This window comes from Sarcophilus harrisii, chromosome 1 (assembly GCF_902635505.1).
Source record: "Sarcophilus harrisii chromosome 1, mSarHar1.11, whole genome shotgun sequence".
Classification (NCBI taxonomy): domain Eukaryota; kingdom Metazoa; phylum Chordata; class Mammalia; order Dasyuromorphia; family Dasyuridae; genus Sarcophilus; species Sarcophilus harrisii.
Genome location: NC_045426.1, coordinates 233,983,281 through 234,000,169, shown reverse-complemented (window position 1 = coordinate 234,000,169; position 16,889 = coordinate 233,983,281).

Genomic DNA, 16,889 nt, shown 5'->3' with positions numbered 1-16,889 from the left:
CTAGTCCCTTGTCCTATTATTCTAAGACAGATTTTCCCTGACAAGTCCCAGATGTGGATTACTTCCATCATCCATTGCCTTCATTTCTATTCATGTACTGCTGAAACTGGAAAAATTCATGAAATTGCTACGACAATCTCAAATGGGTCCCCACTACAGCAAGGCAATCCCTGCACTTCCGTGATCAAAAAGTCTGACTCACCACGGGGACTCTTCCAAATGTTTTCATCCCTCCTCAAATTTTCCATGGCTCCATCTCCTCCAACTCTTCAAGATAAGAACTTTGCCTCATATTTTGCTGATGAAAAAATATGAGACATTTCACTGAGAGGTGCCTCTTCTTCCTTCTTCCTCCTCTTACATCATTCAAATGCTTTCCAGCCTTATCTCCTCCTTTACTCTTGTCTTACATGAAGACAGGGCCCTTCTTCTTGTTGAAACAAACCTATTTACATGCACAAGTGATCCGATTCTATTCTGTTTTCTCCAGAAAATTGCCCCATCTATCATTCCCACTCTCACTATATTTCAATTGCTTCCTGTCCACTGAGTATTTCCCTACTATCTAAAAACATGGGCGACAATCCATTCCACTAGCTATCTTCCCATATTTCTCCTCCCTTGTGTGACTAAACTCCTTGAGAAGGCCATCTCTTTCTGTGCCTCTGCTTTCTCTCCTCTCAAGGCATTTTTAATTATCTCCACTCTGGCTTCCAACCTCATCATTCAATTGAAACTGCTCTTCTCCAAAGTTGGTAGTGATCTTTTAGTTGCCAAATATAGTGGCCTTTGCCAGTCCTCAATATTGACTGCTCTACAACTTAGACATTGTCAACCACTTTCTCTGTGATATTTTATTCTCTCTACATTTCTGTGTCACTGCTTTCTCCAGCTCTTCTCCTACTCATCTGACTACTCTTTCTCACTCTCCTCTTCTGGATCTTCAACCAGTTCATGCCCAATAACTATAAGTGTTCCTATGGAAAATGGCAGCCTCCCTGACCCATTAATAAATAATTCCAGAGGAAGCTCAAAATCCCTGAGTCTACCTGGCAGTCTTCAGCAATGAGATGAACCAAATCAGTTCCAATGGAGCAGTAATGAACTAAACTAGCTACGCCCAGGGAAAGAACTCTGGGAGATGACTAAGAACCATTACATTGAATTCCCAATCCCAATATTTTTGCCTGCCTGACAATATTTCAGAGTCCTATTCTTTTTGTACAGCAAAATAACAGTTTGGTCATGTATACTTATTGTGTATCTAATTTATACTTTTATATATTTAACATCTACTGGTCATCCTGCCATCTAGGGGAGGGGGTGGGGGGAAGGAGGGGAAAAATTGGAACAAAAGGTTTGGCAGTTGTTAATGCTGTAAAATTACCCATGCATATAACTTGTAAATAGAAAGCTTTAAAAAAAAAAAGAATCACACCAGAAAAATAATAATAATAATTTAAAAATCACTGAGTCTACCAGTCAAAGTCCCCTTTTCCCACTAGCTACCAATCCAAGTATCAACTAGCTACCAGTTCCCCAGGTGCACTCCCCAACCCCAGCTGCCCCAGAAGCACCAGTCACAAACTTTAACTTATTCCCCTGGTCTAAGTTCCCCAATCCTTGGGCTCTCCTGCCTAATCCTTTTTGACCCAGATAAGAATCCTATTAAAAACCCATCCTGCTTCAGCCGTGTTGAATGCCTCCATCCAGGATTCCAGAGGAGTGCCCTGTGTCCATCCTTCATGGCCATCCATTTGTTTGATTGCTATCTCCCTAATAAAGCTGGCTTGCTTCACTTTCTCTCCACTCCTGTCTTGTGCTGTATTTTATCTGATGATGCTTTCTTCCCAGAAATTCTCTTTTTTGGAGATATCAAGCCATCATCCATTGTTATAAGCTCAGCAACTATGATTACATCTCAAGTTTTGACTTAGAAAAAGGAGAACTCCAAGGCTGTGTCAGGAATAGCATACTCTAACAGCATGACCCTCCTTCTTTTCTCTGACACCAGAGCTGTAACTATGGTTCCTGCCCCAAACCACATGCCTCTCAGGCTCCTTCTCTGGCAACACAACTGCAAAATAAGCACTGCCACCTTTCCTTCTACTGGACCTTAGTATCCCGCACCTTTCTAAGTCACAGCCAGACAGTCCTCCAAGGGTTTGTCCTAGGTCCTCTTCTCTCTCTCTCTCTCTCTCTCTCTCTCTCTCTCTCTCTCTCTCTCTCTCTCTCTGAAATATTTCACTTAGTGACCTTATCAGTTTCTATAGATTCAATGATCACCTTTAAGAAGATAATTCTCAGATCTATTTATCCTGTCCTAATCTCTCTCCTGACCTCCAGGCTCCCACTTCTATCTCTCTATTGGATATCTCACACTGCATGTCTTGAAGACATCTTAAACTCATCTAAAACTGACATTTTTCTCCCTAAATTCTTCCCTCTTTCTGACTTATTAATGTTAAGAATGCTACTATCTCCCCAGTCATCCAGACTCGCAGTCAAGGGATTGTTCCCAACTCTCATTCTCTCTAACCTTCCCCTACTCTCATATCAGTTTTTTGTAAGTCCTACTTATCAATCCTACTTTCATAACACCTCTCACATATGCCCTCTTCTCTCCTCTGACACTACTAACATCCTGGTACAATTCCTCATCACCTCAGGCCTGGTTTGATCTCTCTGCTTCAAGTCTCTTTTTTAATCTCTCTCCATTCTGCTTCTATTTCCACTCATCAAATTGTTCCTCCTATAATGCAAATCTGACTATACCAGCTCTTATTCAATAAATTCCTTGTTCAATTTTGGCTCTTTATTATCTCCAGAATCAAATAAAACATTTTCTGTTTGATTTCATCACCTGCCCTTTCCCATCCAGCAGCCAGAGACAGTTGTTAATACAATGTATAAAATGTTGGACCTGTAATCAGAAGGACCTGAGTTTAAATTAAACTCTCAGATACTTACTAGCTTGTGTGACTGTGGGCCAATCATTTCACCACTCCTTGTCTCAGTTTCCTATCCGTAAGATGATGGATGATAATGCCTCCTTCCTCAAAGGCTGTTGTGAGAATCAAATTAAATACTTTTTGGAAAAAGTGCTTAGCATATAGCGCTATATAAATGCATATTCCCTCCCTCCTCTATCTTTTCAGTGTCCTCACAACTTAGTTCACTCCACATACTCTTCCAGCCACACTGGCTTAATGAAAACCCTCCTTCTTCTAGTTCCAAGCATGTTCACTGGTTGCTTCTATACTTGAAAGAGTCTCCCTCCTCAACTCCACTTTCTAGTTTCCCTGTCTTCCTTTAAGTTTCATCTAAAGTCCTTCCTTCTAAAAGAAATCTCTCCTAGTGCTTCTTAATCTTCATGACATCCCCCCTGAGACCACCCCTAATTTATTCTGTGTATATCTTGTTTGCATTCAGTGGTTTACATTTTGTCAATTTACCCACTCTCATCCCCTGAAATTGGATTGTGAGCTTTTGTGAACAATGGTTGTTTTTGCCCTTCTTTATCCTCAGCATTTGGTACGGTGCCAGGCACACCTTAAATAGTTAATTAATGCTTATTGATTTGATTTTACTTGAGGGGACTGGAAAGCATGCCACAGGAGGATTAGTTGAGGGAACTGGATATATTTAGCTTAAGGGAAAAAAATATTTAGTGGAGATATGATAGCTGCCTTTAAGTATTTAATGAGTTGTCATGTTGAAACGTGACTGGATTTCTACTGCTTAGATTCAATATTATCTGTTTTGGTTTTGGTTTTTTAATTTCCTAATAATTTGAGCTGAACAAAAGTAAAATGGGCTTACTAAAGATGTACCGCATTCCTTGTCTTGGAAATTTTCAGATAGGCAAGATTTGTGGAGCAAAGTTTTCTTCCCTTAGGGGTTAGGTTAGTCGGACCTCTAAGATCCTTTCATATTCTAAGATTCTATAACTCTGAGATCAGCTAGTACCTGGAAATTATGCAAATCTGGAGAATGAAGAAAACAAGGAAAGAATTTTATTCCTGATTTTTTTGACCAATTGTGCCCTCTAGTGTTTGAAAGAAATTATAACTAAAGAATTAGGTCTTTGCTGGGGGTTTTTTTTTCCTTTTTTCCTCTTTTTTTCTTCCCCTTTGTATTTTCTTTTTTCTGAAATTGAAGATTAGTGGGACTTGCAAGCCTCTACCTAACTTTCCCAACAATGAAAAGAAATTATTTTTGGCAGCACATTTTTGTGTTAGTAAAGAACTAGAAACAAAGTAGATGCCCTTTGCCTAGAAATATCAAAACAAATTGTGATATATGAATGTAATTAATGGAGAACTACAATGCTAAAAGAAATCATAACCATGATAAATATAGGGAAAACTCTTCTGAATGAATGCAAAGCAGAACCAGAAGAATAATACACAGAACACCTACAACAATGTAAATGGAAGGAGGAAAAATGCAACTGAATGATACAAGCTTCCCCCTCCCCAAGATATTTCCTCTACTATTTTTGTAGAAGGGGAGATCAGACTTTTTTATGTAAGCTTTGCTGAAGTTTTTTCCCCTTCTTTTTTTGTTCATGAGAGATGGCTCACTGCAGGGGGAGGAAATGATATGAAACCAACAGATACAAAAGTATTTTTAAAAATATTTCCTAACCTCCTCCATTCTCATTTGTTACTATAAAAAAATCATCTCCATTAATACAAATGGTCCTGATTTTTGCAAGATAATTAACAAGATATTTTTTCATTAGATACTAAGGCAACTAAACAGCACAGCACATAGACTTAAACATGGAGTCAAGAAAACTTGAGTTCAAATCCTGCCTTAGACACTTACTTGTTACCCTGGGCAAGTCATTTAACTTATTCCCACCTCAGTTTACTTCATCTGTAAAATGGAGATAATATAACCTCCCTATCAGAATTGTTATGAAAATAAATGAGATGAGTACTTTATAAAGTACTATGAAAATCATTTTTTAGATTTTATTTTTGTTGGGTTTGGGGAGTCTGTCTTTTCTTTCACTACATGTCTAATATGGAAAAAATGTTTTGTATAATTTAATGTATAACTTGTATCAAATTGCATGCCTTCTCAATGGGGAATGAGAGGGAGAGGGAGTTTAGAACTCTGAACTTAAAAATAATGAATATTAAAAAGTTTTTATATGTGATTTGGGGCAAAAATAAAGTATTAAATAAAGAGCAAAAAATTAAGGATAGATTTTTTTCACTTGTTGAATTGTTTTTTAAATGCACCATTGAAAAACTTTGTGTTCCAATTTTTTTTCTCTCTTCTTTTCTCCCACCTTTTCCCCTAGATGGCAAGTCATCCAACATATGTTAAACATGTGCAATTCTTCTATGTATATTTCTATAATTATGCTGCCCAGATCAAAAAGGAAAAACAATGAGAAAGAAACTAAAATGCAAGCAAACAACAAAAAAAGTGAAAAAAACTATATTATGATCCACACTCAGTTCCCACAGTCCTCTCTCTGGGTGCAGATGGCTCTTTTCCATTACAAAACCATTGGAATTGGCCTGAATCACCTCATTGTTGAAAAGAGCCATGTCCATCAGAATTGATCATATAATCTTGTTGCTGTGTACAATGTTATCTTGGTTCTACTCACTTCACTTAGCATCAGTTTGTGTGTCTCCAGGCCTCTCTGAAATCATCCTGCTGATATTTTCTTATAAAACAATAATATTCCATAACATTCATATACCATAACTTATTCAGCCATTCTCTAACTGATGGGAGTCCACTCTGTTTCCAATGAGGATAGATTTTTTTAAAAAAGAGAAATTTTTCCATGCTGGTCTAATTCAAAGCTTGATAAAAGAAAACCTTCTAACTCTTCTCACATAGATACAGATTTTACTAGTAGTTAACTAAAAGTAGATAATTAGATTCTCTATTAAAAACAGTGTCTTTCATTTCTTGTATACTCTTTGTGAACATATATGCATTATTATTTGTCTGATTTTTAATTAGAAACCCTTGTATTGGAATAGGAAATTGTATGTCTATACATCTTTATGCTTTAGTATTAGTTGCTGTTTTAAAAGATATTACAATGGTTACTTATTCATCATTTTCTTTGATTTTCTGAGATTGATCAGTCTTTGATTCATCTGAAAAAAAAATGTTTCCCTCAAACCCTGTATCTGAAAGCCACTATGATTCTTTTTTCATGAATCTAAGCCTAAAAGATTGCTATAAAGTTAAATATTAAGTTGATACAGTGACTCCATAAGTGTCATTGGTAGAGTTCTTTGAGGTACAAAAAGAACCAAAATCCAGACTCTTAACATGATCATACAAGAGCGTCATGGTACACACACTTTAAGGAGTAAAAACTATTGTACTTTCTCAGACATTACAGATAAAGAAATGTGAAGTTTCTTCTGAACAAGTCCCAGTATAGCCTAGACTTCCTATCCTTTCTTTTACTGGTTAGTTCCATCCTAAGCTTACTCGTCTCTATGTTCTGGTTTAATCAAATGAGAACAGCAGATGCTTATGAAGGGAGAAACCCTCCAAACTGTTTCCCTCTATTAAAATATGAACTCTTTAAAAGCAGGGATTGTTTCACTTTTCTTTTGGTATCTCGATACTGCACTTAGCACATTAATTTGCACATAGTAAATGACTAGCAACTGTTTTTCATTCATGTATGTTATGACTCAGGATAGGGAACCCAAGAAGCCCTGGCTTGTAATGGAAGTTACACTTACACTGTGACTGGATTAGTGATGTTGTGATAGATAAAATATATTACTCTTTATTGTGGTGTCCTCAACTGACTTTTTAATCTTTCCATCTGTGATGATCAATTCTGATGGACATGGCTCCTTTCAACAGCAAGATGACTCAGGCCAGTTTCAAGAGTCTTGTGAGAGATCCCCTAGAGAGAAAACTGTGGGAACTGAATGTGGATCACAACATAGTTTTTTCACCTTTTTTATTGTTGTTTGCTTCCATTTTGTTTCCTTTCTCATTTTTTCCTTTTTGATCTGATTTTTCTTGTGCAACATGATAAATGTGGAAAAATGTATAGAAGAATTCTACATGATTAACCCATATTGGATTGTTTGCTGTCTAGGTGAGGGAAATAAGGAAAGGGAGGGAGAAAAATTTGGAACATAAGATTTTGCAAGGATGAATGTTGAAAACTATCTTTGCATTATTTTGAAAGTAAAAAGCTATTTTAAAAAATCTTTCCATCTTAAAGAACTATTGGGGGCTTTCCAGTATTATACTTCTAGGATGTTTACATTGGCCTGCTTCTTTAATGCTTATTATCTTGCTCTTCACTCTGGTCATCCCAAATGCTCAGGATGATCTTATCTTGCTGGCTTACATTCTTACTTTCTTCATTTTAACTAAGATTATGTTAGATATTACTTTTTTCACTTACTAGTTATTGTTTTCTTTTTTAATTGGGAATCAAAGCCTTGTTTACCTCTATGTTGAATATATTCTCTGCGTGTCTCCAAAATAAGAAAACACTGCATACAATAAAATAGTATGTTGCTATCATTCCATAAGTGAATCGGGGGTTCTAGTTGATTTCCCATGAGAGATTAGGCATCTGTAATTCTGTTTCCTCAGAGCATTCTTTCAGAATGATCTCAATAGCCAATAAATTCTGGACACATTTGGGAAAATCTTCCTCTCTGAATCCCTGATTCCATATTATAAATGTGAGTCCTCTTCTGAATTGACTCCCATCTGGCATCATACTAACAAAGAACAATCAATACCTTCATAGTTTCTATAAAGAGCAGATGCTTCTGATTGATTGATTGATTTTTAGGTTTTAGACAAGATGAGACAAGAACAGTGAGAAGACTGAATCATAAACTGAAGAAAAGGGTCTCTGAGGTGGTGATGGGTGGATTTTTTCTATTTGTACTTTCCCCTCATGTTCTATCATTCCAGGACAATTTTGTAGGATTATTTCTTGCATTGCTGTGACCAGATTCTCTTTTTGGTCACAACTTTCTGGCAGTCCAATTATTCTTTTATTTTATCTTCTTGATTTCTCCAGATTTATTGTTTTTCTTATGAGATGTTTCACATACTGCTCTATTTTCTCATTTTTTAACAATCTGTTTTGTCATTTCTTGGTCTTTCATAGCTTCACTGAATTCTCCTTGCCCAATTCTAATTTTCAAGGAATTATTTTCACCTTTGAGACTCTGTATCTCCTTTTCTAATTAACTTTTTTCATAATCTTGTTTTTCTTAGATGGTTTTAATTTTTTTCTTAGTTTTTCTTCAATGTCCCTCATTTGATTTTTGAATTCTTTTTTGAGTTTTCCTATAAATTCTCTCTGAGCAGGGAATCATTTCACATTATTCTTTGGGGTAGAAGCTTTTTTTTTTAAATGAAAGTGTCCTCCTCTGAAGATGAATCCTGGTGTTCCTGTTTCCATAATATGTTTCAATGGTGGGGCTCTTCTTTGCTGGTTCATTTTTTTCAATAAGAGGTATTAGTATTAGCATCTCTAATCATGGGGTGGGAGGATGGTGCCTTCCCTTTAGCTCCCGACTCTGACCAGGAATGTGCCCACAGCTTGCAGTGCTCCTGCCCCATTGCTTCTGCACTCACCATTCATGGTTCCTTTTTGCCCAGAGATATATCTCAGCAGTACAACTGGGCCTGACGTTCCCAATTAACTGAGGTTTACTTTGTCTTCTCACACTCAAACCCCTCACTTGACAAACAGTCCTGGAGATGAAAGTTTCCCTGCACCTGCTGAGACTCCAGCCACACCCAGCCAACCCAATGGGTTCTCTCTTGATGTTTCTGTGGAGCTAGGTCAGAGGTAGTTACCCTTCAAACAGATTAATCCTGGGCCACGCCTTTCTTCAGATCTTGTCAGATTGCATCAGGAGAACCCCTGTTATGCCCCAAGTCTTCTTGGTTTTTCACCAATTCACTCTGAGGTGCAAATTCATTCTGTTTGTGGGAGAATCAAGAGAGCTTGAAATTTACCAACCTACTATCTATGATGAGGAGAGAAGAGTAGTCTTAGGCTTTAGGATTATGCACCAATTGAAAGGTATAATTCAAAACCAAGCAGCAGTTGTGGTTTGGACCCCAGGACTGAGCAGGGTCTCAATACCAGGTTCCAGCCTTATCCAAAACCTATGATGGAATAATCAGGGAAAGAACTCGATACTAAAGAGATGCCTATAATTCTGTCACTCAGAATTAATGGAGTTTTTTGTACACATAGAGACCAACATTTTATTAGAATTCAAAACTGGCCAAGCCCACGAGCATGTTACTTTGACACAAACCCAAGTCAAGAATTTGTAGAACTGAGATCAGGAGGGCAGTAACCAATTTGATTCTGGATTAGACTATTTTGGGAGACTTTTTTGCAGGTTTGTTTGCAGGAAACTTGCAGGAAAGTTTGCAGGTCCTCAAGTTGATCTATACCTGAGAGCCTTGAATAAATAATACACTTAGTATCCCATGAAAGCAAGATTATTATATAGTCCCTTATGAAGTATGTAGAGTCTAAACCTCAGGCAGGAAATAGTCTAGGAAAAAAAAAGAGCAAACAAAAAAATAATCCCATCATTTAGGGATTGACAAGGATATTCAAGACACAAACCTAGAAGAGAATCACTCTATATAATCTATAAGCAAAGCCTCAAAGAAAAACATAAATTGGGAACTTCAACCAGAATTCCTTTTTTTAATTATAATAATTTTATAAATGAAACAAGAGCATTAGGGGAAAATTAGAAAAGACATGCGAGCTCTGAAAGAACAAATAAGAAAGGGAATTAACAGTTTGATATGACAGATAAAACTGTGCAAGCAACAAAATCCCTGAAGATTAAAATGGACTAAATAGAAACTAATGACTCCATGACACAACAAGAAATTTTAAATCTCAGGAGTTGGAACAGACAAAACAGCAAGCAGAGGAGAGCTCTAGTCACATCAACATTCCCAATTTTAGTTTCCATTCAAAGCATCCAATGGCATGTATCTACCTAATCTTCAGACTGCAGACTTCCATGATGCTTGCTGCTACCATTGACCTCCTTTCTTAATTTGGAAACTTAATCTGGAAACAAGTTAGTGACTTCAAAGAACAATATGAAATATTAAAACAAAGTCAAATATGGAAAAACAGAAGAAAATATAAGTCATCTCTTATCAAAAACAACTCACCTGGAAAATAAATCAAGAATAGATTATTTTAAAGACTCAATGGACTACCTGAAAGCCATGATCAATATAAGACTCTCAATATCATAATTTAAGAAATCATGAAAAAAACTGCCCAGATCTCTTTGAATCAAGGGGAAAAATGGAAATAGAAAGAATCTTCCCAATAGAAAGAAATTTCCACAATAAAAACTCCCAGAAATATTATAGACAAATCCAAAACTTCTAAGTCACAACAATCAAAAAAAAAAAAAAATCTGCCAAATACCTGAAAGAAAGAGTTCAAGGACTAAAGAGCCATGATCAGGATCACACAATATTTAGCAGCTACCACTATTTAAAAAAAAAAAAAGAAGAAGAAGAAGAACATACAATTTATAGATATTCCAAAAAGCAAAAGATATAGGCCTATAAGCAAAAAATTAACTCAGCAAAACTGAATATAACCCCCACAGGAATAAAAATGTATCTTCAATGAAATAGAAGACTTCTAAGCATTCCTGATGAAGAGACCAGAGATGAGTTTAAAAAAATGAAATGCAAACATATAAATCAAGAGAAACATAAAGAGGCAAATACAGTGGAGCAATTAGAAGGGATTTTATAAAGATGTGTTGTTTCAATTTTAATAGAGAAGTGATATAAGGATCCTTTCAGAAATTAATATCATCCAACTCTGAGGTACAGCTACATACCTCTCAGATTGGATAACAGGAAAAGATAATGATAAATGTTGGAGAAGATATGAGAAAACTGAGACACTAATACATTGCTGGTAGAGTTTTAAACTGATAAAACAATTCTGGAGAGCGATTTGGAACTATGTATTCAAAAGTGTGCATACCCTTTGATCCAGCAGTGTCTCTACTGGGTCTGTATCCCAAAGAGATAAAAAAAAGGGGAAAGAACCCACATGTGCAAATATGTTTGTAGGAGCTTTTTTTGTACTGGCAAGGAACTGGAAAGTGAGTAGATGTTCTTCAGTTGGGGAATGGCTGAATAAGTTATGGTATATGAATGTTATGGAATATTTTTATTCTATAAGAAATGACTAGCAGGATGATTTCAGAGAGGCCTAGAGAGATTTAAATGAATTGATGCTGAGTGAAATGAGCAGAACCAGGAGATCATTGTACACGGCAACAAGAAAATTATATGATGATCAATTCTGATGGACGTGGCTTCAACAATGAGATGATTCAGGGCAGCTCCAACAGACTTGTGATGAAGAGAATATCTGCACACAGAGAGAGGAGGGATTGAATGTGGATCATAACATAGTATTTTCACTCTTTTGTTGTCGTTTGCTTGCTTTTTTTTCTTTCTCATATTTTTACCTTTTTTATCTCATTTTTCTTGTGCAGCATGATAATTGTGGAAATATGTATGGAAGAATTACACATGTTTAACATATTGGATTACTTGTTGTCTAAAGGAGGGGGGAAGGTAGGGAGAACAATTTGGAACAAAAGGTTTTGCAAGGGTGAATGTTGAAAATTCTTTGTATGTATTTTGAAAATAAAAAACTATTATTTAAAAAAAGAAAAATTAATATCAGGAATCATTTTGCTATGTTTCAGTGTTTTTAAAAGAAGAAAAGAAAGGGATGAGAAGGATAATAGCAAGAGTGAGAGGAGGAAGATGAGATAAACATTATTTCACATAATCATGATGTATAAGCAAAGTTCTTTCCAAACATGAAAAGAGTTAAGGAATCTCTTGAACTCACTTCCATTTGAAATCATAAAAGATGATAGGAAATACACACACATAAAGAGTTTAGTATAGAAATGCTTCAACTCAAAATGGAAACAAGAAGAAATAGGGAGAAGAGAAATGGAGGAAATAAGAAGGAAAGTAGATTAAAGGTGAAATTTATCATAAAAAAATGATAAAAAGTTAAAACTCAAACTTAAAGGCAGTAATCATTGATTAAGAAATAGAGAATTTAAACCTAAGCACAGGAAAAGAAATTAAACAAGTAATAAATGAACTTATTATAAACAAACAAAAACCCTCACTGGACCAGACAGATATACAAGTAAATTCTATCAAACATTCAAAGAAAAATTGATTTCAATATTACACAAACTGTTTGCAAAAATATCCAAAAAAACTATGAAATTACTTCTGCTATTTAAATATGACTGGGAGTAAAGAGGTGGAACAGATATTTAATCATAGAACTTGCAGCATTCCTGATGGAAAGACTACAAAGCTAAATAGAAAATTTGACATTTAAATACAAAAACTCAAAAGAATTAAAAAGCAAACATGAATAAACAGTTATAAGGAATTTTAAAAACTCAAATTTTTTACATTTCTACAAGGGAAGATGATACTTATAACCCATAAAAACTTTATCATCATTAGAACAGTTAGAAAGATTATTTAGACAGAGAGTATAAATTTAAGTCTATTGTGTTGGGATGATCTCAAAAGAAGAATGAGCAAGGGTGGGGGGAAAATGAAAGATTGAGAAAGAGGGATGAACTGGGCGGGGGGGGAAAGGAGAAGGGAAAAGAAAAATAAGGAAAATTATCTCATATAAAAGAGGCCCACAAGTAAAAGTTTTTATAAGGGAGAAGAAAATAGATCTCACTCTCATCACACAGTTGAGTATAGAAATTAATTTTATCCAACAGAGAAGTAGGAGGTAAAGGGTCTAAGAGAAAAAGAAACAAGGGTGGGAGAGGGGAAAGAAGCATGATAAAAAGAGTAGATTAAGGGATACTCTAATCAAAACTAAAGTGGTCGTTTAAAAAAAAAAAGGACAAAGTATAAATGAGAAAGATGAATAGAAGAAAATAAGATGTAGGGAAATACAGAGTTAGAAATCATAAGTGTGAATGTGAATAGGAGTATTCACCTATAAAATAGAAGTGTTTAGAGGAATGGGTTAGAAAACAGAATCCAACAACTGGAACACTAATACAATAAAATGCACAGGGACAACTAGATGGCCCTGGAGTCAGAAGGCTCAGCCTCAGACACTTAGCACTTCCAAGTTGTGTGATCCTGGGCAAATAACTTAACCCTAATTGTTCTTCAAAAATAAAAAAATAAAATAAAAGACACACATACTGTTAAAAAAAAAAAAAAAAAGATCATAGGAGCAAAATATATTACACTTCACCTGAAGAAAAAAAAAAGGCAGGGTTAACAATCATGATTTCAGAAAAAGAAAAAATATTATACAAATAAACAATAAATCCATATAATACAGCTAAGATTCAAACAGATAATTAACTGAGAAAAAACATATTTGCAGCAAATTTCTCTGATAAAGGATCGTTTCAAAGATATGTAAAGAACAGATATAAGGAATGATAAAAAATCTTGAAAGGAAAATATCCAAGCTATGAATTGTTATATTTTTAAGTGTTCCAAATGATGAAAAATTAAATGAAAATTAAAGTAATTCTGAAATTCTATCTTGAATTAAGGTTACCTTTGATTCATATTGGTGAAGTTGACAAAAAAAGAAAATGACAAACATTGGAGGGGCTCTGGAAAACAGGCACATTGATACATTGTTGGCAGAGACATGAAATGAAATGGCCCAGCACTTTGGAACTATATCCAAAAAGCCTGTACATTGTGTATGCCTTTTTACCCAGTGATACCACTACTAGATTCATACCCCCAAGAGCTTAAAGAAAGATTAAAAGGTCTATATGTACAAAAATATTTATAGACAATTTTTTTTAATGGCAAACACTTGGAAACTAAGAGCATGTTCAACAATTGGGGAATAGATGAACATAAATTATGGTACATGAATGTAAAAGCACACTATTGTAATATATAAAAAGAAGAAAACTATTTTCCTAGAAATTTCGAAGGACTTACATGAACTGATGCAGAGTGGGATGAGCAGAAGTAGAAGAACAACTTACACAATAATAACATTAAGTTTTTAACTTAAGAATTCTGATCAATAAAACTATTTTTATATCTCAGTGTATGTCTTAGAGGTAGCATTATAAATTATCTTGAAAACATAAGAGCAAAGTGAAAAATTTAATTAAAACAAGGATCAAAATGATGAATGTTAGAGGAGATGTGGGAAAACTGGAACACTAATACAATGTTGATAGATTGTGAACTGATCCAACTATGGAGAACAATTCTGGAGAACAATATCAAACTATGCCCAAAAGGCTATCAAAATGTGCATGATCTTTGATCCAGCAGTGTTACTGCTGGGCTTATACCACAAAGAGATCTTAAAGGAGGGGAAAGGACCCACATGTGCAAAAATGTTTGTGGTGGCTTTTTGGGGGGGTAGCAAGGAACTGGAAATTGAGTTGATGCCCATCATTGGTGAATGACTGAATAAGTTATGGTTTGTGAATCTTATGAATATTATTGTTCTATAAGAAATGATCAGCAGAATGATTTCAGAAAGACCTGGACAGACTTTCATTAACTGATGTTAAGTGAAGTGAGTAGAATCAAGAGAACATTGTACACAGCAACAATAAGATTATACAATGATCAATTCTGATGGATGTGGCTCTTTTCAAAGGCAAGGTGATTCAGGCCAGTACCAATGGGCTTGTGATGGAGAGAGACATCTGCACCCTGGGAGAGGACTGTGGGAACTGAGCATATATGGATCACGACATAGTATTTGCAGTCTTTTTGTTGTTTGCCTGCATTTTGTTTTCTTTCTCATTTTTTTTCTTTTTGATATGATTTTTCTTGTGCAGTATGATAATTGTGGAAATATGTGTAGAAGAATTGCACATGTTCAACATATATTGGATTACCTGTCATCTAGGAAAAGGGATAGGGAAAAGGAAGAAAGAAAAAAGGGTGAATTTTGAAAACTATTTATGCATATGTTTTGGGAAAAAAAAGATTTAAAATAAGGATCAAACACAATTCCAGAAGAATCATAATGAAATGTGGCCTCAGAATGCAATCTAAGACATGTGGAAGATTTTTGGAAATAGCCAATGTGGGAATTTGTTTTGCTTAACTAAACATGTTTATAACAGATGTTATTTTTCTGGTTAGAAAAAAATGTGAGGGAAAGAATTTAGAGCTGAAAATAAAGTAAAATTGATTTTTAAAGAATATAGTTTAAAATAATAACAACAAATTCTGTTATATGCATGCAGAGAGGTAGGTTTCTATTTGCATAAATAATGAATCCTCTGAAATAATTAATATATTGCTTTTTTCCATTGGTATTGCGTGAAAAAGGAAACTGAGGACTTCTCAGAATAATCACTTGATAATTCCAGATTTAGCACTAAAGGATTGTTAATCTTTAGGCTCTGGGAAGAACAACAAAGATTTTCCAAGAGAGCACATTTAAGAGATAACTGCTTAGAGAAGAATCTGATTATTTAATGGCCTGGAGATATTAAAGAAATCAACTGGCTAATCTCTATTTGTTGATTGAGGTAGTCTGAGGTAAACTAGGTCTCCTAGGTTATTCTAGCTCAATGGATTACTTACCTCTAAATAAATTTCCTTATTGTGAGGGATTATATGGTTTCTCATAAAATTATTAATTAAGGTAGATTGAACCTATAATCTGAATTTAGTTTTTGAAGATCTGATGGGTTTGGAAAATGAAATTCTTTGTACAAACCTTATAATAGCTCATATTAGCTCAAAGTAAACATTTGTCAACCTTGTAAGGCTGACCACCATAAACCCATAAATTTAGGCATACACACCTGCAAACATTTGTAAACCTTGTGAAACTGTCCATCATATACTCAGGTAAATATATCTGCAATAAGCCAACTATATCCATTTGGCTAGAATTTAACAAACCTGTGCTATTTCCATCTAAACAGGCAGTGAAAATTAACTGGATAAGGGAAGGGGGGGGTGTGTCATGGATTCTTGTAGCTTATGACTATATAATCACCTTTAATTTCTGTGACCATGGCCTCCCCTCACTGGAGAACTCAGTGAGTGGACTGTCCGTTTCTCTCAAGATCCTAATAAAACTTCTATTCTTCACTTTGAGATATCTCTGAGTATTTTTGAATTGGGGTTTGCCATACCAAACAGTAGGGATTTTTTTTTTACATAATTATAAGTTCAAATATGACAGATTCAAATAAATAGGGACTACTTTATGGGGTTCATTATCCATATTAATTAGAGCACTGCCATATACAAAAGGAGGATCATGGAAACAAGGACCATGTGGTCTGTATCTTTGAAAAATATCATAAGACAAAGATTTGGGGGGCACTGTTAAAACTTAAGAGAATAAAAATGTCCTTTGCAATATTTGATAATCACTCTCTTTTTGATTCTCTCTTCTCTCTAGGTTTTCATGACTTTACTCTTGCTCTGTTTTCCTTCTACCTGCCTGCTTAGTCTCAATCCCCTTTAAGGAATCTTCATCCAAGTCAAACTAACTAACCATAGGTGTCCCCCACTTCCCACTATCTCAGTTGCTACCAACAGGTCTCCAGGATTCAAATATCTCAACTCTGTGCTCTATCCTAATTGACTTTTTACACATTATGTGTGCTTGATAAATGGTTTTTCATCCACCTTCTATTATTTGTCTCATTTTCTTATGTTCTTGATAGGAAGTTTAGCTTGAACAGGTACAGACTGCCAAGAATTAATTGCAGTGTCTCCATTAGAATGCTAGATATATACTGAACAATGGAAAGTAATCACAAAGAGAAGATATTAGCAGTGGG